The following is a 19371-nucleotide window of genomic DNA, read 5'->3' as shown; positions in this document are numbered from 1 at the left end:
GTTGACCTGAAATGTATTGAACAATGGACTCAACCATAAATGTAGCAAGTGTATACACAACCAACACAAGTGAACAAAACATATGCAACACAATCAACACAAGTCGATAATCAAGGTGCGACACGATCGACACAAATCAATAAGCATTGTGTGACATAATCAAAAATGTAAAAAGTGTGCTCACAAGCGACACTAGTCGACCAACAACAAGATACATTTACAAACACATATTCATGTATCATGTACAATGAACTATATACAGTTCGATAAATACACCTACAACCTCTATGTGCAGGTGAAACTTCAACTCTTTTTTTTCAAAGACCAACAAATACATCAACCCAAAAACAACATGTAGGTGACAAAGAGTTGAAATGAAAGACATTGTTGCAATAATAGTGAGTACCATACTCATCTTTTACCTCCATTGTGAAATTTTGCAACAACATAAAAAAACATGCATACATCCAAAGTTTTTATATGTACAAAAGGAGTACGTCTTACTGTGTCAAGAAGTCCATCCACTTCTCACCAAGCCACTTCCATGGTGATTTTTTCTGTTGCAATTCTTCCTCATGTGAAACTTCCCTTTTCACATCAATAATGGCATCTGTGGTTTCACCTTTGCCAATATTTTTGTCGTCTTGTTGCATGTGTGTGGGATAACGAGTTGGATGTAAAGTCCAACAATGAGAGACAACATGTCCCCTCTTTTGGAAAAAAGTGCAAATCTTATGCACCTTTTTTGAAGGTAGTCTTTGCTTCATCTGCTTCCTGTGTGTTTTCTTTCTCATCCAGCATCTCGAAACATGATGGTTAAATCGACCACAATATGTACAACAAATCTTTCTTCCATTAAAGCATGTAAAATTATCATGCCTTGCAGAAACACAATCGAATTGATCATGAGAAGATTTATACCTCTTGTGCTGCTTTGCATGTTCATCCTTTTTGCCTCCATGAGGAGATGAACTAGTAGAGGCTCCAGCTTTCAATTGCAAACTAACATCATCGTTCTTGTCTTGAAAACTGCCTAAAATTGCATGCTTGCCATAAGCTGCATGTCTACCATCTTCTTGCTGCAACAAAGGCTTCAAACAATGGTAAGGAAGATTGCCATCATGACATTGATGCAATTGAGAACTTGGGAGAAATGTTCTCTTCAAATTTGCATCACATTCTTGAATGCATGTGATCAATGCTTCGCCATTAGACTGCTCATATCCAAGACCAACATTCTTGGGTCACTCCACAACACAAATAGGCTCAACAATGCCTTGTGCATGCTTGCCCAAACCTTTGCCTTCTTGATAGCCCATTTTCAACATCAATTTGGACCCTATACCTCTTGTATGCCTTTCAAAAGAACCAACACACTTTTCAATAGAGGAAACTGAAGACAAATCTGAATGATTTACCTCATGATTTACGTCTTGAAGAAGAGGTATTTTCTTGGACAAAGTTTCTTGAGATTGCAGGAGTTGTTTCTCTGTGTCATGCAGGCTTTGGATAATTATTTCCTTCTCTTCCTACATAGCCAATAATTGTGCACGGAGTTAAACACTTTCCCTTTGATCCTCAAGGAGAATCTGCACCATGTCCTTCACCTTAATGAATTCTTCTTTCATGTCATCACTGAAGAGTTTCATGAAGGAGGAAACTGGACTTGTAGAAGAAATTGACATCATGTAAATGGTCAGATAACAAAAGGAACTTCAAACAGAGTTCTCAAAACACACTTTACCTAACTCTACACTAAACCAAGTTATACTTAACTATTTCCTATGTGTCGAAATATCCTAACATCCCCCCTTCAGAACAACTTGTGATAGGATTGAAGGATGTACAAATATGACACAATGAGATAAGTAAGGATGCATTAGAACTATTCCCCCTTAGTGACGATTTCCTGAACTCCAACAATAAATCGAAGTTTAGTAAACTTTGCTGCTATGAGAGCCTTTGTAAAGATGTCTGCAACTTGATCGTCAGTTGAACAATATTACACTTTAAGAACATGGTCATGAATGAGCTTTCTGATGAATTTCATGTGTAGTTCAATGTGTTTGCTAAGCTGATGTTGGACTGGATCTTTGCATAGTTGAATGGCACTTTGATTATCACACCAAAGTGTAGTCAGATGTTTCTGCTAAAAGCCAAACTTTGATAGGATCTGACGAAGCCATAGGGTTTCCTTACTAGCTTTTATGGCACCATGATACTCTACTTCTATTGAAGAAAGAGAAATGGAATTTTTTTCTTATAAGCCCATGTAATAGGTCCATAACCAAGAGTGAATACATAACCTGCGGTAGACTTCTGATCATCAAGGTCACCAACCCAATCGAAATCAGCGAAACCAACCTATAGAGAAGATGCTTCTACACTTTAATGAATCCCAAATTGAACTATACCTCAAACATAATGAAGTATTCTTTTAGTTGTTTTCCAATGACTTTCATGTGGGTTTTGCATAAACTGAGCAATAAAGCCAACAACAAAGGAAAGGTTGGGACGGGTATGGGTCAGATACAAAATTTTTCCTACAAGCTGACGGTATAATGTAGCATCAACTTCAAGGGAAGTACAAGTTACTGAAATTTTGGCTCCAGACTGAAAGGGAGAAGGGGCTGGCTTACGTTCTTCCATGTGAAAGTGGCGTAGAAGATCATAGGCATACTTGGACTGGAAAGGGAAATACCTTCCTTGGATTACAAGACTTGAAGACCAAGAAAATAATGCAAGTGTCCTAAGTCTGTCATTTCAAACTACTTTTTAAGGCTGGACTTCACATGGTTTATAAGGTTGGGATCACTACCAGTAAGGATAAGATCATCAACATAAAGAACAAGAATGATAAGAGACTTACCCACTTTCTTGGTGTAGACAGTATTATCAGAATGGCACCTAGAAAAGCCAGTATCTAAAAGAAAGCTATCCATTTTGGCATACCAAGCCCTAGGGGCTTGCTTGAGACCATAAAGGGATTTCTTAAGCTGACATACACAGCTGGAGTCTATTTGTATAAATCCAAGAGGTTGTTCCATATAGATTTCTTCATGAAAGTCCCCATGCAAAAAGGCATATTTAACATCCATCTGATGGACTTCCCATTTGAAAGAGGAAACAAGGGAAAGAATAAGGTGGATAGAGTTCATTTTGGCAACAGGGGAGAAGGTTTTAGTATAGTCAATACCTTCAACTTGTGAAAAACCCTTAGCAACAGACGAGCTTTATGTTTATCAACTTTTCCATCTCGTCCATACTTGGTTCTATAAACCCATTTGCATCTAACAATTTTTCATCCCTTTGGAAGAGGAATAAGATCCCATGTATCATTTGCCAATAATGAATGATATTCTTCATTCATAGCTACGTCCCAATCTGGATGGCCTGAAGCTTCTACAAAGGTGATAGGATCATAATTTGCTAAAGCTTGAACCAGTAAAGAAGAGGCTCTATCGAACTGAGAATGTGTACATTCTTGATCTATAGCATCACCTGCAAGAGAACCTGCTGCATACCGAGTAGCATGAACCCATTTTGGAAGTTGAGGAGCTGAAGGAGGATCCTAAGAAGGTGGAGGAGGATTTTCATCCTCATTGTCATCATCTGAAGAAGAAATATTTTTAGAAGTAGAAGGGATAGAGAGAGGTGGCACCTCCATTGAACTAGGCTCGTAGGCCGATATATTTTCAGCAAAATTTACATCTCTTCTAATGATAACATTTTTGGAATTAAGTGGAATAAGTCTATATCGTTTGACTTCTTCAGAATATCCAACAAAATTAAATTTTTCACTCTTAGGTTCTAAAGCTTTATGTTTCTCATCTGGAATATGGGCCCATGCTTCACTTCCAAAAACACGAAAGTGACTTACATCTGGTTTAATTGAGCTCCATGCTTCTTCTGGAGTGATATTATTTAAAACCTTAGTAGGAGTGAGATTTATTATGTAATTTGCACAATTAATTGCTTCTGCCCAAAAATTAAGACTAAGTCCTTTAGATTGAAGCATACAATTAGCCATTTCCTTTAAGGAGCGATTCTTCCTTTCAGCTACACCATTTTGTTGTGGAGTATATGGAACAGTGTGTTTCATTTGAATTCCATGCTCAGTGCAAAAGTTGATGAATTTGTTGTTAACATATTCTCTGCCATTATCATATCTTAGCTTAAGAATTTGATGTCCAGATTGTTTCTCAACAATGGCCTTAAAGGCCAAGAACATGTTAAATACTTCACGCATGAGTTTTAAGAAGTATACCCAGTGCATCTAGAGAAATCACTAATGAAAGTTAAGAAATACTTGTAGCCAGAGAATGAAACAACTAGAAGTGGACCATATAAATCACTATGCACAAGTTGTAAAGGGGCTAAGGCATGCCAAGAGGCACATTTTTCAAAACTATCTTGATGATGTTTTCCAAGTACACATCTGGAACAAACACCATCTCTGCAAGATACCATAGATAGATTTGTCACCATATTTTCTTTACATATATTTTGAAGGGAGCGATAGTTTAAGTGACCAAATCGCTCATGCCAAAGTTTGCTCACTTCATCATTATGAGCAACAAATACTGAGGGAATATTTGATGACCCAAAGTTGTTAAATGTATACAACCTTGTAGAAACATTAGCAATGCTAGTAGCTAAAATTTGTCTAGGATCTCTTAGGTCCTTAATTACAACATCATGATGTGACAATTCCACGATTTTACCTTCACCTGAATGAGTTATCTGATATACAAATAGAAGGTTGCAGAATAAGGTTGGAACACATAATACATCATTAAATTGACCATTGCCTAGATGAATATTTCTAGTTCCTACAACACTAAGAGATCTATCATCACTAACATATATATTTTTGGTGTTACAATCATTTAAAGAAAAAAACATGGCTTTGTTTTTGGCCATGTGATAAGAAACTCCATAATCAATGAGCCACTCATGAGAGTGAGAAAAATAAGATACGTTTAGTGCATAACCAAACTGATATGTTTGACAACCACATGCAGAAAGTATTATTCCTGAAGATGAAGTTGAAGTTGAAGAATGCTCCAAATGGATGTTATGCTTCTTCATTTTTTCTTCCAAGGCTTCCATATTCTTAAAGCATTTGGATTCTATGTGGCCATCTTGATTACAAAAGTTGCAATGTCTATCAGTCTTCTTCCCTTTTTTTATTTTCCTTATCATTTTGTTGAATTGATTTTTCATTTTGAGTCTGAAATTTCTTAGGACCCTTGTTTGGTTTAGAACCATTCTTTTTAGGATACTGCTTCTTAGGATTCTTTGAATTAAATTGGTTGATGTTGGGCGGCTAACACTTTCTTAGAAGAGTTTCTAAGATTAAGAAGACCAAGATGTAAGAGATTTTCTTGTTCTCTTATCAAAGAATCACAAAAGGCATCAAAAGAGGGGGACTTGTAGTCTTGTCCTTGAGAAATGACAGCTTCTCTAATAGAATGGAAGGTGTAAACAAACATAGAGTAGGTTGGTCCCAACTTAGTAAGAATGGAATAGATAAGGCTACCATCTTCTTTCTTAACCTTAACACCTTCCAAGAGAAGTCTAAGGGTCTTGAAATTGGACAAAAAATCTTCAATGGAAGAAAAATTATTTGGGTCCAATGTAAACAACTCATTTTCAAGTTGATGGGTTCTAACTTCATTTTTAATTCCAAAAAATTTAGTGAGTTGTTTCATTGCTTCATTAGGGGTATCAAGTTCTATGATATGGAATCTAAGGTCTAGAGAAATAAACATCCATATTAACCCACGTGCTTGATCTTGCCTATTTTCCTATTTGGTTGCCTTATCTTCATCTTTAGGTTTAGTTTCTTGGCCTGAGGCTATTATGTAAAGACCTTTACTTCTAAGTAAACCCACAATGTAGGACCACCATTGGAAGTAGTTGGTGTTGTCAAGAATAACTTGGCATGGACTTTCCATTTTAATAGAAAATGAAGTTGTAGATGCTGAAACTAAGTGTTCAAATAGAAATATCTCAAAAAATTAGGCCGATTCAAAAAAAACGGCTCTGAAAACAGCTTCCGAATGAAGAAGTTATGGTTTTTTGAAGAAAAGTTGTTGAAGATGTCGACGAAGTGTGTGAATGTGCAGAAGTTAATGTTAATGTTATATTTTTTAAAAAATCCCCCCCTTTCCAAAGTTAATCTAATTATCTCACTTTAAAAAATACTTTATGTGACCCACTTTTATAAATAAGTGAAAGTCACTCTTACAATGGTACTTTATGAGCTACTCACTAAATTGTAACTTAAATAAAAGATAAAGAGACTTTAAAATTATAACTGACTCGCTTTTTATAATGGGTGAGAACACTTTTACATAAAGTAACTTTAAAACATAAGCTACATGTGCTTTTTGAAAAAGTAACTCAAGAAAAAGAAAGACTTGAACCCAAAACCTCCATTCTCATAAAGTAACTTTGGACCAAGTGAGCTAGTTTAAAAGGTTTGTAATCTATGGAAAAGAGGAAGGGTTTTTTTTTTTTTTTAGTCACTAAAGCTTTGGAGTGCGTGCTTACTTGAAAAAACTATTTTTGCATACAAAACCAAAAACCACACAACCTAACATGGACATGCAAAAAAAACCAAACCTTATGGCTTGAAGTTAGCTTTCCCCAAAAACTAAATATTTTCCTCAATGTTTCTAATTTTCCGAGATCACACTAAAGCGCGGTGGAAAAGAGCATACGCATGAGAAAAATCCTTCCTTTTGGTTTCTGATTTGCCCAGATCACACAGAGTTGCGAGGCAAAGAGCATACGTAGAAATCAAAGGAATAGATCTGGTAATAAAAAACAGAGAGGTAAATAAACCGAAATAAACAAAGAAATGAATAATTAAAACTGCAAATAAAGATTGTATACCTCCAGATCTTAAAATTGACGTAGCTAGGGCTACCAGAAACCTTTAGGTTTGAAACGAAAGGGGTTCCTCACTGGAACAGATGCTCCTAACAAAATAGAGCAATCCTCTTGTCCCAAAAGTAGTTAGAAACAATAGATCTAGGAAAATATAGTTGGATGCAGTTGTACCGGCTTTGGATTTGGGTCACCAGCGGATGCGGCCCTCAAATAGCTCTGATACCATGTAGGAATTTACAGGGTAAGTTCCTCATATAGAACACCAAAGGACACCGCTCACAAACAGATCACTGATCAATACACCAATATTCTTGACATGGTTAAAACCCTCAAAAAGAGAAACAGTCCATGACCTGAGTCAACACGGCCACTTCAGGCAATTTATTAATAAAAGAAATAAAATTTACATAAGCTTCTCTCATGAAAGGTCACTCTACAAATGACCCTACATGCTCTTTAAATAGAGATGATGGACCAATCGAGTGTTAAGCCACAGATCAAGTGTCAGTAATACCGAGGAGAGAATGAACCATCAGATCACTTCATGTCTAGAACATATCGTGATAGATTGTAAATTACAAATGTACATAGTAAAGAAACACACTTTACCTAACTCTACACTAGACCAAGTTATACTTAACTATTTCCTATGTGTTGGAATATCCTAACAATAATCTCATGCATTTAGGGTGATTGGAGGTGCATATTGTGACAAGGAAATGGAAAATCAATAACTTGGAGGTGCTCTTCTACAAGATCAACTGCTACCTATGGTTTTAATCACCTTCCATTTATATTAATGCAAAGAATTCATTTTTTTCCTATATGTGATGTTGTTATTTCACTTATTTCAATACCATGTTGATCTATTAAATGAAGTACTTATATGATACTGCATAGATCTCGTAGTTTCTTGGCTTGTTTTATCTGAATTTTCTAGAATTGGAGCTTCCAAGCTAAAGAAGGAGCGAAGTACATGAAGGATTCTAGGTAGGCCTCACTCTATCATCTATTAACTTTAAGGAAAAGCATTGTGTTCCTTGTCTCTCTGTTGTTCTAGGTTAGCCATCGACCTAGGGGAGATACTTTTTTCCACAATCATAAATCATGTATAGCAAATTGGCGACCATACTAGGGATCAAACCCAGAAAATCTGGTTTCACAGACCGGAGTATTCCCTTAGTGGTTTCCTTGTCCATTGTATTTGATTTCCTCCTTGACAGACCTTTGTTGTATCATATAACCAAGAACAAACCTAGGAAGTGATTTCATTGAGCTTTTTTTGCAATTTTTGTGCCGGAATCCTATTTCCCATGCCCAACGCACCCATGTGTCTTTGACAGAGTGTTACATCTCACCTTGACCCACTCTGCACCAGCGTTGCAACACACTGATGCCTCTTCTGTACCAGCGTTGGCCCCTATTTTTTGCATGAATTTCTCCTTGGTTCCTAAGCCTATCTTGGTCGGCCTACTTCCAGCTAAACTTCCTTGAGTCTTTAGTGTCTTGTGGTCTCTCTAAAGCCTTCGTTCGGTTTTCATTTGTGTTATTTACCTTTGGTAAGAATTGGTTTTGATTTTTCTTTGTTCTTATCACTTGGTCGCTTGCAAATTGTTTTCATTTGGTTGTTGGTCACTTGGATGAATTGTTTTTTTAGTCCTCATTCTAAAAAGTGTAATTGAATCAATAATTGAACATTTTCATCTTAGTTTTCTCCATTTCGAAAACTAATTGTGGTGAAAAGAAAAATTTTGCATCAGTATTTAGGGTTTTTTATGTGCATTAGCATAGGAACAGTTGCATCTAAAAGGAAATTGCATCTTGCATCTTGATTGTTTCTTCCCTTAGCTAGATTTTCATTGAATGGGAAAGGATTTATATTTTCTCATGCTAGATTTTCATTTTAGAATATTGAGGTGACATTCATGGTGATCCCTAAAACTAAAACATAATCAAAGATAAAATCTAAAATTCATCTCAATTAACCTAAGGAGCATTTTTAACATTAACACAAATATCTAGAGGTCTAGGATGTAGACGTGTTCCGGTGTCATTAAACACAAGAGTTGTCATTGTTTCCAGCATTGCATCCCAGGGATGAAATCTCATTCCATGTATATGAGTGTATAGGAGTATACTCCATGTACCTTCGGGTATATTGGTGGTGCTCCACACACATAAAGTATATGGGAATGCTCTCATCGAATTATTACGCATTAGACAACACTACTACAGACTGCACTCCCATGTACCGTTGATTATATTTTGGGAGTCCCCTATAGGTTTCTATCCATCCATAGGTAATCAAGTTGGTCGCCTTGTATACTATGATACATCGAACACAACATTCAAGGAGATTACCTGCACATACATTAATTCCTTGTTTCATTAAGGTGTATATTGTAGTTCATGGTTGCTTGGTAAACCTTTATGCCTAGTTACCCCTTTTTTTGTTGTGTCTCTAATTTCTAAAATAAATTAACTAGTCATGGAACAACATCCTCCACATGGAAAAACTCCTTGGTGGACCTTAGGTTAAGACTAATGGAAACAGTTCTAGAGTCTACCAATCAAGGGAACCCCTCTGATAGAATCCTAGTCATTTTCCTTCTTTTGGATATATTGGTGCTCCTTATATGGAAACGTTGTCCCTCCCTGTATTTACCATTGGTTTGCCAGTTTGGTTTTTTTCGACCCCTATGGTTTTGAATGTCCAAGCTACTTCTCAACCAAGTTCTCCTCCACCTGAACAACATCAACCTCATGTTGATCCTAAAGTTGACCCTTTGCCTTCTTCACCTATTAATTCTTCATCCCTTTCTTCCTCTTAGCCTAGTGAAAGTATTGATTCTAGTAACCAGGAGGCTAAGAAGAAAAAGAAAGGGACAAAGGAGAGGAAGAAAATAAGCAGGGGGGAAACCAAGAAACCATTGCTACAGACACAACTAGTATGGAAAAATCTTCCAGTCAACCCCGTAAAGTTAAACTCCCTTGCATGTTATGTAAGTGTGACCACCTTCCTAGATACTTTCCTAGTATTCCCAAGGTATTAGAAGTGTGGTCCATGGGATCACATCGACCTTTTTTGTCAACTTCTGGAGATCATGCTAGTGACAAACCCTCAACTAGCGATAGTAAGGTCCATGGGAAAAAGGGTGAATTCAAATTTCCCTCTAATTTATGTGAAGGGAATCATCATATTCACCTTTTTCCTTATATGTATGAAGCCTCAAAAGTGTTGGAAAACCTTACAGCTTCTCAACCACGACTTCTAGTTGGGTACTAGAAGCTTTCTCCCAATCCTCAACTAGTTGATAAAGTGATTGATTTGAATCTGAATCTAATCAATCCCACTCTCTATAAACGTGAGTCTCATGAGTTTGTTCCTGACCAACCATTGGTTGAGAAAATGGTTGACTCGATTCCACCTTCAGTTGACCGTACCTTTCCTATAGAGAGTGAAGTTAATAATGCTCAAGTTCTTCTTGTTTCTTCAAAACTGGGTGGCATTCCTCTCATTCCAGTGTCATCGGAGGGAAACCCTCCCATTCCCACAAAACTGTAGAGAATTTCTTCTATTCCCGTAGCACAAGGGGGTAGTTCTTCCATTCCCAAGACACCACCTCCAAGTAGTATGGTCACTTCCTTTGATTGGAGTCGACTGACAGGATATCATCTTCCTCCTTACATGCCTTTCTAGATCATGGTACCGGCTTATAATGTGGTCATACCTAGCACAATCATAGATGAAGTTGCATATGTTAGTATTCTATCCTCAACCACTTGGTAAGCTTTAGGTTCTCTGCAGCTTGTGCTTGTTACCCAAAATTTTTGGCTTTTAATAAAGGAACCAGTCGACCGTTAGGGACCTTCCTAAGTTTCCTATTACTTTTGGAGCAAAGAATGTCTATATTGATGTGATGGTAGTCCAATTCCCTTTGGATTTTAATTTACTCCTTGGATGTGACTATGTTTATGTCATGGGATCTCTTGTCTCTTTACACTTTCATGTGATGTGTTTCCCGCATGAAGGAAGAATCGTGACTATTGACTAGCTTTCATTCATTGGTCCTAATTTGGTTCCCAATCAACCAGCATCCCTAAATGGTCCTTATACGCAAGTGGTATCTCCCCCGCCATAGGTTAATTATGTTGTAGCCTGTTCTGTTCCCACGTTTACTGATGATATAGTAGGTGATTTAGTGCATCATTTACTAGGACATTGGAGTCTAATCTTTCCATTGGATCCCTTGATATGTATCCATTCCAGAGAGTTCTTCTCCCATCTAATGAGAATCTCTTGGAATCCATGGCCTCTTGGCGGTCATGAACAAGGTACTTGGAGCAAAGTTCCTCTTCCTGTGTCAAGCACATTAAAAAAGGAAACAAGGTCTTTGGAGAAGAGTTCATTATCTTATGTCATGCTCGTTAAAAAATGAAACAAGATCCTTTGAGAAAAGTTCCTTTTCTTGTGTCAAGCTCATTAAAAAATGAAACAAGCTCTTATGAGGATAGTTCTTTTACTATGTCAACCTCGTTAAAAAAAGAGATAGATTCCTATGAGAATAGTTCTTTTTATATGTCAATCTTGTTAAAAAATGAAATGGATCCCCTTCTAATTCGAGTCTTTGATTAGATCTCGTAAATTCCCAGTCGAGTCTTTCACTTGATCTCATAAATGAACCTTCATTCCATCCACCTGTTAGTACCCAGTAGTCTACTTAGGTACATGAAATGAATCTTGGGGGACATGTACCTTGAATTAAGTTATTATGTTGGGGGCATGCAAACTTATTTCAAGCATTGTTTTCCTTTGTTTCAAGCTTGTGTAAAAATGAAACCAGTCTCAAACATTGTTTTTCTCATGTTTCAAGATTATGAAAAAATGAAACCATCTTCAACCAATTTCAAGCATAGTTTCCCATGTTTTAATCTTCTGTAAAAATGAAACCGTTCCTATTTTATCTTGCATGATTTCTATTTTTATCAAAACATTTTTTCCAGATGATCCTTGGTTTTCTCATTCCATCGTCACCATCTTCTTGGTTGATCATACACTTTCACTTGGTTCTTACCCTTTCCTGAGGAACCGCTGCAATGAGTGGTCTTATTAGCCAGCCTCTTGACCTTTTCGAACTCGTAAAAGTAAATGAAAAGATGTCTACTCAGTATAAGTTTAACCCTTTTCTAGACTAAGATAGACTAGCTATGAAAATGAATACATTAGTCGAACATGGCTAAGAGGTTCTCTTGGGTATTATTTTCTTTTTTTCCTCTTTTCCAAGCTCTCTAAACATGAAAAATATGTCGATTTTTACCTTCGTTGGACTTGTTAAAACATCAAACAGTGATGGACTCGTCGATCATGATGGGGTTGAACCACTCCTTCTCAGGTTTCATTAAATATACTCGAAGGGATTCATCCGAAGCATGAACTTATAAATAAACCATATGTTATCCTCCTCAATCTTGTTAAAAAATAAAGAGGTACTCACCAGTATGGTTGGGAAAATTGGGAAAACAAGGGATTCCATTTTGCTAATGGCACCGAGTTTCTCTTGAACACAAAAATATTCCACTTCATCTTCATGGTTGTTGGGTTGAGTAATATGCTTGGCTTTTGGTTATCATACCATTTTCAGAGCCTCATTTTGCTTTTGGTTCAATGTTGCCAACTCGATTCAAAGAGAATTCATTCAATTGATCCCTGTTACAGTACTCTTAAACCTTCATTTCATGTCTGCCTTTCCTAATCCAGTTCCATGTCAACATCATTCTAATCATTTTGTCTTAATCATCATACCTGTTTCATGTCGTTGATGGGGGATACATCAAGGCCCTCCTATGACGGGTCGCCTCATGTCGACATCAGCACATCATTCAGGAAGTTGACTTAGAAACACACCTTTGGTACCTTGGTTCTTGCATAAATTAATGGCAAGTTTCCTCACTCTCGGTGATAGGTTTAAATTAATGGCCTTCGACCGAAAGATTATCTGTGGTGTTCAAAATCAACTCATTTATTCACTATAGTACCTAGAGAGTCATTAACATCATCAGTGGTTTCTCTTGTGTTTGTTAACGACTTACAACATTGGATGGTAATCACATGGTGTCTACAATGTTCAACTCTAGCTCATTGATTCACTTGGTTAGACTCGTACATTGGTTGATCATGTGAACAAGATAGAAGACCCCGAATCTAGTTTCATCCATCTGGGATGTGATTTCAGAAGTTATACAAATATTAGAATGTATGATGGTCATGATCATACATCCATTCATGGGTCCACCAATTGTATATATGGATGCATCATTTGATCATTATACATGTTATGTTAGCTTATGAGATGAGTATGGATAGGCCTCCCTCAGCAAACAAATATATCATGTTGTAAATGTATTGTAACAGATGAAGCTTCATGTTTTTCCTTAATCCCTACTTGTCACAAGGTAAAGCACTTCAGTTAACATTCATCATCTCTGAGTTTGTGATTTAGGGGGCATTCTGTTATAGGCCATTTTTTCACATCTAATCAGTGAACCTCCTAATGGGATCAATCAACATTATATTCCCCCTTGTCACCATCTTGCACAAATCCCTAAGCATGTACCTTTCATTTCCCATAATTTCAGTCTTAAACTGCATCATCTGAGTCAGTTTGAGGACCAATGCTCCCTGTAAGCCCATTGGGGTGCATTCACTAGCAAGTTGCTCCAGTATGACCTATGTTGGTCACCAGCAGGTTTCTCCCCTTTGCACCTGCGTTGGTTCTAGAAATCTAGGAGAATGACCTGGATTCTAGAAGCTTCCTCTTCTACGATTTTCCAAAAGTTGTTTCAGCTACTTACATGGGATAGAACATTTGGATCCTATCCTTCCCTACATTGGAGTTTTCACCACTTATCCTTTGATCCTATCCCTCCATCAAAGGTGGATCGCTTACCTAGATTGGTAAATGGATAAGAATTCATGAATTACCTCTCCTTCCTATATATTTACCTCATTCCACAAGCACCTAGTTAGTTTTTGGTTGTCTTTTGGAGAGTGATTATTCCCTTATGTTGTTGTAATGAGTGGTCATCATCTCATGCATTTAGGGTGATTAAAGGTGCATGTTGTGAGAAGGAAAGTACAAGTCAACAACTTGGAGGAGATCTTCTACAAGATCAACTACTACTTAAGGTTGTAATCTCCTTCCATTTATATTAATGCAAATAATTCATTGTTTTACTATATGTGATGTTGTTATTTCACTTATTTCAATACCATGTTGATCTATTTAATGAAGCACTTAGATGATACTGCATAGATCTCGTAGTTTCTTGGCTTCTGTTATCTGACTGTGTAAGTTATAATTTTGGCATTCAAAGCTGGAATTGGAGTTTCCAATCTAAATAAGGATTGAAGTGTGTGAAGGATTCTAGGTAGGCCTCACTCCATCATCTATTTAATTTAAGGAAAATCATTGTGTTCCTTGTCTCTTTATTGTTCTAGGTTAGCCACCAACCTAGGGGAGATACTTGTGTATGCAATTGTAAATCTCGTATAACACAGAGAGTGATCTTATTCAGCACCCGATAGTCAATAGAAAGTCTCCAGGTCCTGTCCTACTTTTGTACCAAGACGATCAGGCTTCCATAGGGTTATGGAGTTAGCCTAATGTGCCCTTTCTACAACACCTTTTGAATATAGCTCATGATTTCATCATTCTCCAAAACAAAGAATTGATATATTTTTCTAATGGGTAGTGGTGCGACCGGGGTCAGATCGATGGAGTGCTTGACCTAATAGTGTAGGGGTACCCCTATGGGTTAGGTGAAGATGTCCCTATACTCCTCCATGACCTTGTCCATCTACTATTCTCGTGTGGAGGAGCTTTGTCTAGAGGTTGTGGATGTAACCACAATATCTTCTTTCCTTGAGGGTGAATCATAAGGAAGAAAAAATTCTCATTCTAGGAAATGATCTTATTGCATTGCTTCGTAGAGATCAAATAGATGGAAATAGGTGACCCTACCTCTTATATCCTATAGAACTTATTTCCAAAAGTAATAATAACAATGTGAGACCTAGACTCATACACAACATGACGCTTCTACATGTATGGTTGGCATAATAATACATCACAAACTTCAAGAGGAGAAACATCACATAGTACCTCATTTGTGAAGGGCTTGATTTTGTAATGAAGGAGGCACTGCTAGCTAATGTGGAGATCTCATCTCTAGTGAATCCACCCGATGGTGTAAGGTTGTGGGTATGGTGTGGCTGGTAGGCCCAATAGCTTCATGACCTCTGCTGAAATGAGGTTCTTTTTGCTCCCATTATCAACAATGAACTGCAGTGGAGAACCATTCACCCACATCTATGAGTGAAAGAGATGCTCCCCCTCCTTTGGATCTTCGGGCTCAATCTTCTAGATCTTGGTGGTGGAAAGGATGACACTGAGCTTTGCATCAATAATCTCCTTCCCTTTGTCATTCCCCTTATCGGGCATTGACTTAGAGTCAGGACATGCATCTTATTCAGAATCCTTCATCTCGACCACCAATGACAGCTTGGATTAACACTAAATTGTGTTGTGAGTGGGGCTCTTATGGAACTCACACCATTTTCACGTGTCCTTCTTCGTATTCATGGTGTTATTCTTTTCTTATAGCTTCGATAGGCTATCCTAGGTTTTCTAGCCTTGGCTTTGTCCTTTGTTCTACAGTTTGGGGGTGTCTTTCCCTTCTTTCAGATTCGCAGATCCAAAGTCTTGCTTCTTCTATTTAAATTTATGCTTAATCTTGAAAACATACCAATATGTGGTGCCAAGCGAGGATATGTCCAGGAACTCCATCTCATCCTGGATGTACTTGTGGAGATAGTCATAATACTTGAGTATGAAATTCCATTCAGAATCCTTGATATCCAACTTCATGTGAAGGGTATAAAAAATATTTGTGAATTTTGGCACGTCTTGGTCTGTTCCCTTCCGCAGCGTGGTCCACTTTATGTACTTATCTTCATAGCTCTTGATAGGGTAATATTGTTCCTTGATGGCATCTTAGAAATAATTCCAAGTTGGTGCATCTAAAAACAGTGAGGGTTCTCTCTCATCCTTTTATTCGCAGTAGGTTTCCCACTAGTCCTTGACATGGTGGGCAGCTTTGAGGAGTGCAAAAGTAATCTTTTCCCGATTAGAAAAATCATGAACCGAAAAAATATCCTTCCAACATATTTAACCATCTATTTACATCGTATGCATCTATCTGGCCTTCAAATATGGGAATTTCAAAGTTTAGTTGTACCTTAAAGGGTGTGGTACCTCCAAAGTGACTATTGGATGAAGATGTGTCACCCGTGGGTAGTTGCCAAATGATCTAGTCATAGTTGTCCATCATCGCATTCCTTTGTCACTTGAGGGCTTCTTCAAGAAATATTTTGAATGGATCTCCTACTCCCTCATCTTTATTTTCTTCCTCCATGGGAAAATATTGAGGTTTTTCAGGCTGGTCTTGCAAAGGTTCAACTAGTTCAAACCCTAAATCCTTATACCCTAACCTCTTTGGGGACATGCAAATAAAAATAAAGAAATAGTATACCACTCTAATACCACTGATCTATAATTATGAAGGAATGCAACCGAACACATATATAAACATAAACACAGAGATAAAGTAGAAATAAAAATTCATTTCGTTAACATCATAGAACTGAAATATGCTTACATATAGAATAGAAATGAACTAGCTCGGGCGATGGAAACGTATCTCTGAGAAGAGATGTTGTAGCTACATGCCTTTGAATTATGTTACAATGAGGCTCAAAGGCCTTATTATTATTGAACAAAAAATGGAAACCTTAAAAAACTAAAAACCTAACCCTAGGAGATGGAAGCCAAGAGTTTGTGGGCCCCGTTGGGGTTAGTTGGATAGCCAACCTCCTTGGGTCATAACTTGGCCATATGATATCCATTTGGTGCATATGATACCTCGTTAGAAATATCTCTCGGAGTAATACACGATTTGCAGTAGGTCCATAGTCGTAGCAGCGAACCTGAAAAAATTGTCGTTTAGGGGGTCAAAAAAGTTCCTGAAGTTTAGGACTCGAAAAACTACTAAAAATAGTAAATGTTGTTATAATAAAGGACTGATGAAATTGACTGGGGTCTAAGTGGAATAGGTAGGTGGCCACCAATATCCACCTAGATCATCGACTATTATATGTAATTTACCTTTGAGATGTGGGAGCCTACACCATAAGAGAGTGGCAACATGTTCATCCATAAATAATGTGAGATCTTTGTGACAACTATTCGAACTCAAGACTTCAATTGAGATAGTTAACATATGGAAGGAAATTTGACATTCAATCAATGTGAAGATGATCTCAAGATCTCTACCCACAGGAGCACTTGGACACATTCATCTATTTCTAGTCATTCTGAAAATGCACTTGCCTCCTTGAAGCTGAACTAGGGTTTTGTAAGTATAAGATACAACCGAAGAAGCTGAATATCATTCTGCATAATGAGATAGTGGGTGGATTAATATGGGAGATGAAAAACACCATTAGAAAAGAAAAAGGTGTGGCAGGTCTAATGAGGAATAATATATAAACAAACTGGTAAGGGAAAAAGGTAATATAGCATTTTTGAAGCACGGGGAGGTTATGACAATCACCTAAAAATATGTTAAACCTAGTGGGACATTTAAAAAATAAATTTAGGATAGTATGATTGGATTTATGCTTGGATAGGAGGTGTATTCCATACTCTAGTGTGAGGTGACAAAAAAAAACAAAAACAAAATAAAATATAGATATCGAATATTTTAATTATTAAATTAATAATATTATAATCTAATATGTAAGATTTGTAATTGTGCATATTGAAAAAAAACACAAAAACAAAAATCACTCTCATCCAATAAAATATATGAATATAATTTTATATAAAGATAACATAATTAAAAATAGAATAAAAAATTATATTTCCACTTTAATGTGATAAACATATATAATTCTTTTATTTTTAGTTTGTGCCTTGCTAAGGAATAATTATTTTATTTTTAGTCCTTGCCTCGCTAACGACTATAGCATTCGCCTCGTGGTCAACTTTCATTGATTGTGCATTATTTGGATATGTTTTTGCAAATTTAACCAAAGATTCAGGAAAATGCTTAATATTTCTATTTTTGCTTAAATTCAAAAATATTTTTGAATTTTTAGTAAATGATATTTCTATTTCCCATTGGCTAAGTACGCTCTGATGGGACATAATTATCGTGGTGGACAAAATTTTCTTTTAGTTTTTTTTGCAGTGCTTGAATATTCATTTTAAAATTAAAATAAAAGTAATTTGTGAGTGGTCATTGCTTCAGTGAGTGCTCTGACACTAACACTGTTATGTTGACACTTTGCTCAATGATGCTAGAATCGATTCGGTGTTATGTTAATGCTCTTCTCAATGATACAAGAATTGATGTTGTTTTTGGTTGTTTTCGTAGGCCCAAGGCGGGGGGGTGTTGAACAAATGTCGAATTAATATTATTATGTTTACTTGTCTAGAGGACAGAGTATGTGCAAGAGAACTAGGGTCCATTGCATAGTGAGGATTGCGACAATGATTAATGGTGAAATAATTGGTACAATTTCATTGTGTAGAACTTTTACTGTGCAAAGGACTGAGTATGTGCAGGAGAATTTAGGGTCCTTTGCATAGATGGGGGTGCTCTGGCACTAACAGGGGTGTAGAGGGAACTAGTACCATTATTTTAACAATTATCATAATCATTGGACTATAAAAGTATGTAATATTAAATAAACCATGTTTTCAAATTGTGTGACATGCGATTTCGGGACATTGTTTTGTTAGTGCTCTACTCAATGATGCGTGAATTGATGCGGTTGTAGGTTTTTTGCATAAGCCTTGGGGGTGAACAAATCTCTAATTAATATTATTAATGAATATGTGTGGGAGAACTGAGGCTCCTTTACATAGACGAAGCTATTAAAAAAATTGTGTTTTCAAACTATGTGAAGAAGAAGTGTTTTGTGGTAAAACGAAGTTATTCAATTAAATATTTGTATTGGAAGGAGCTAATACATGTTAGTGTTTAATGTTAGTTGAGTTTAGTAGATATTCCAAGGGAGTTGTGATAAGGTGGTTATCTAGAGAAGTTTGTTTGGAGGAAGTGTTTGCGGAGAACAAATGCATGTGCACAAAGTTTGACTATGTCAAAAGCTTTGTGAAAAAATTATTAAAATAATAAATATACAAATCTATCTTTTAATTCTTATTTAGGAATTTATTTCATAAAGTATGCTCATTAATTAATATCAATTTCGAATGTCAATGATTGACCGAAGGGCATTATTGAATGTGGAATTAGTTGTGCAGATGAAGTTGTGGGGAGGTGGTTGTGCATGTGCGAAGGTTATGCAAAGAACAAATGCATGTTTGGAATTTGTACAGAATGAGG

The sequence above is a fragment of the Pinus tabuliformis genome, chromosome 8, assembly GCF_031772625.1.
Source record: "Pinus tabuliformis cultivar Carrire ecotype Pingquan chromosome 8, CPIR1, whole genome shotgun sequence".
In the NCBI taxonomy this organism is placed as follows: Eukaryota; Viridiplantae; Streptophyta; class Pinopsida; order Pinales; family Pinaceae; genus Pinus; species Pinus tabuliformis.
The sequence above is the reverse complement of the archived record's forward strand: the minus strand, read 5'-3'. Positions refer to the sequence as shown.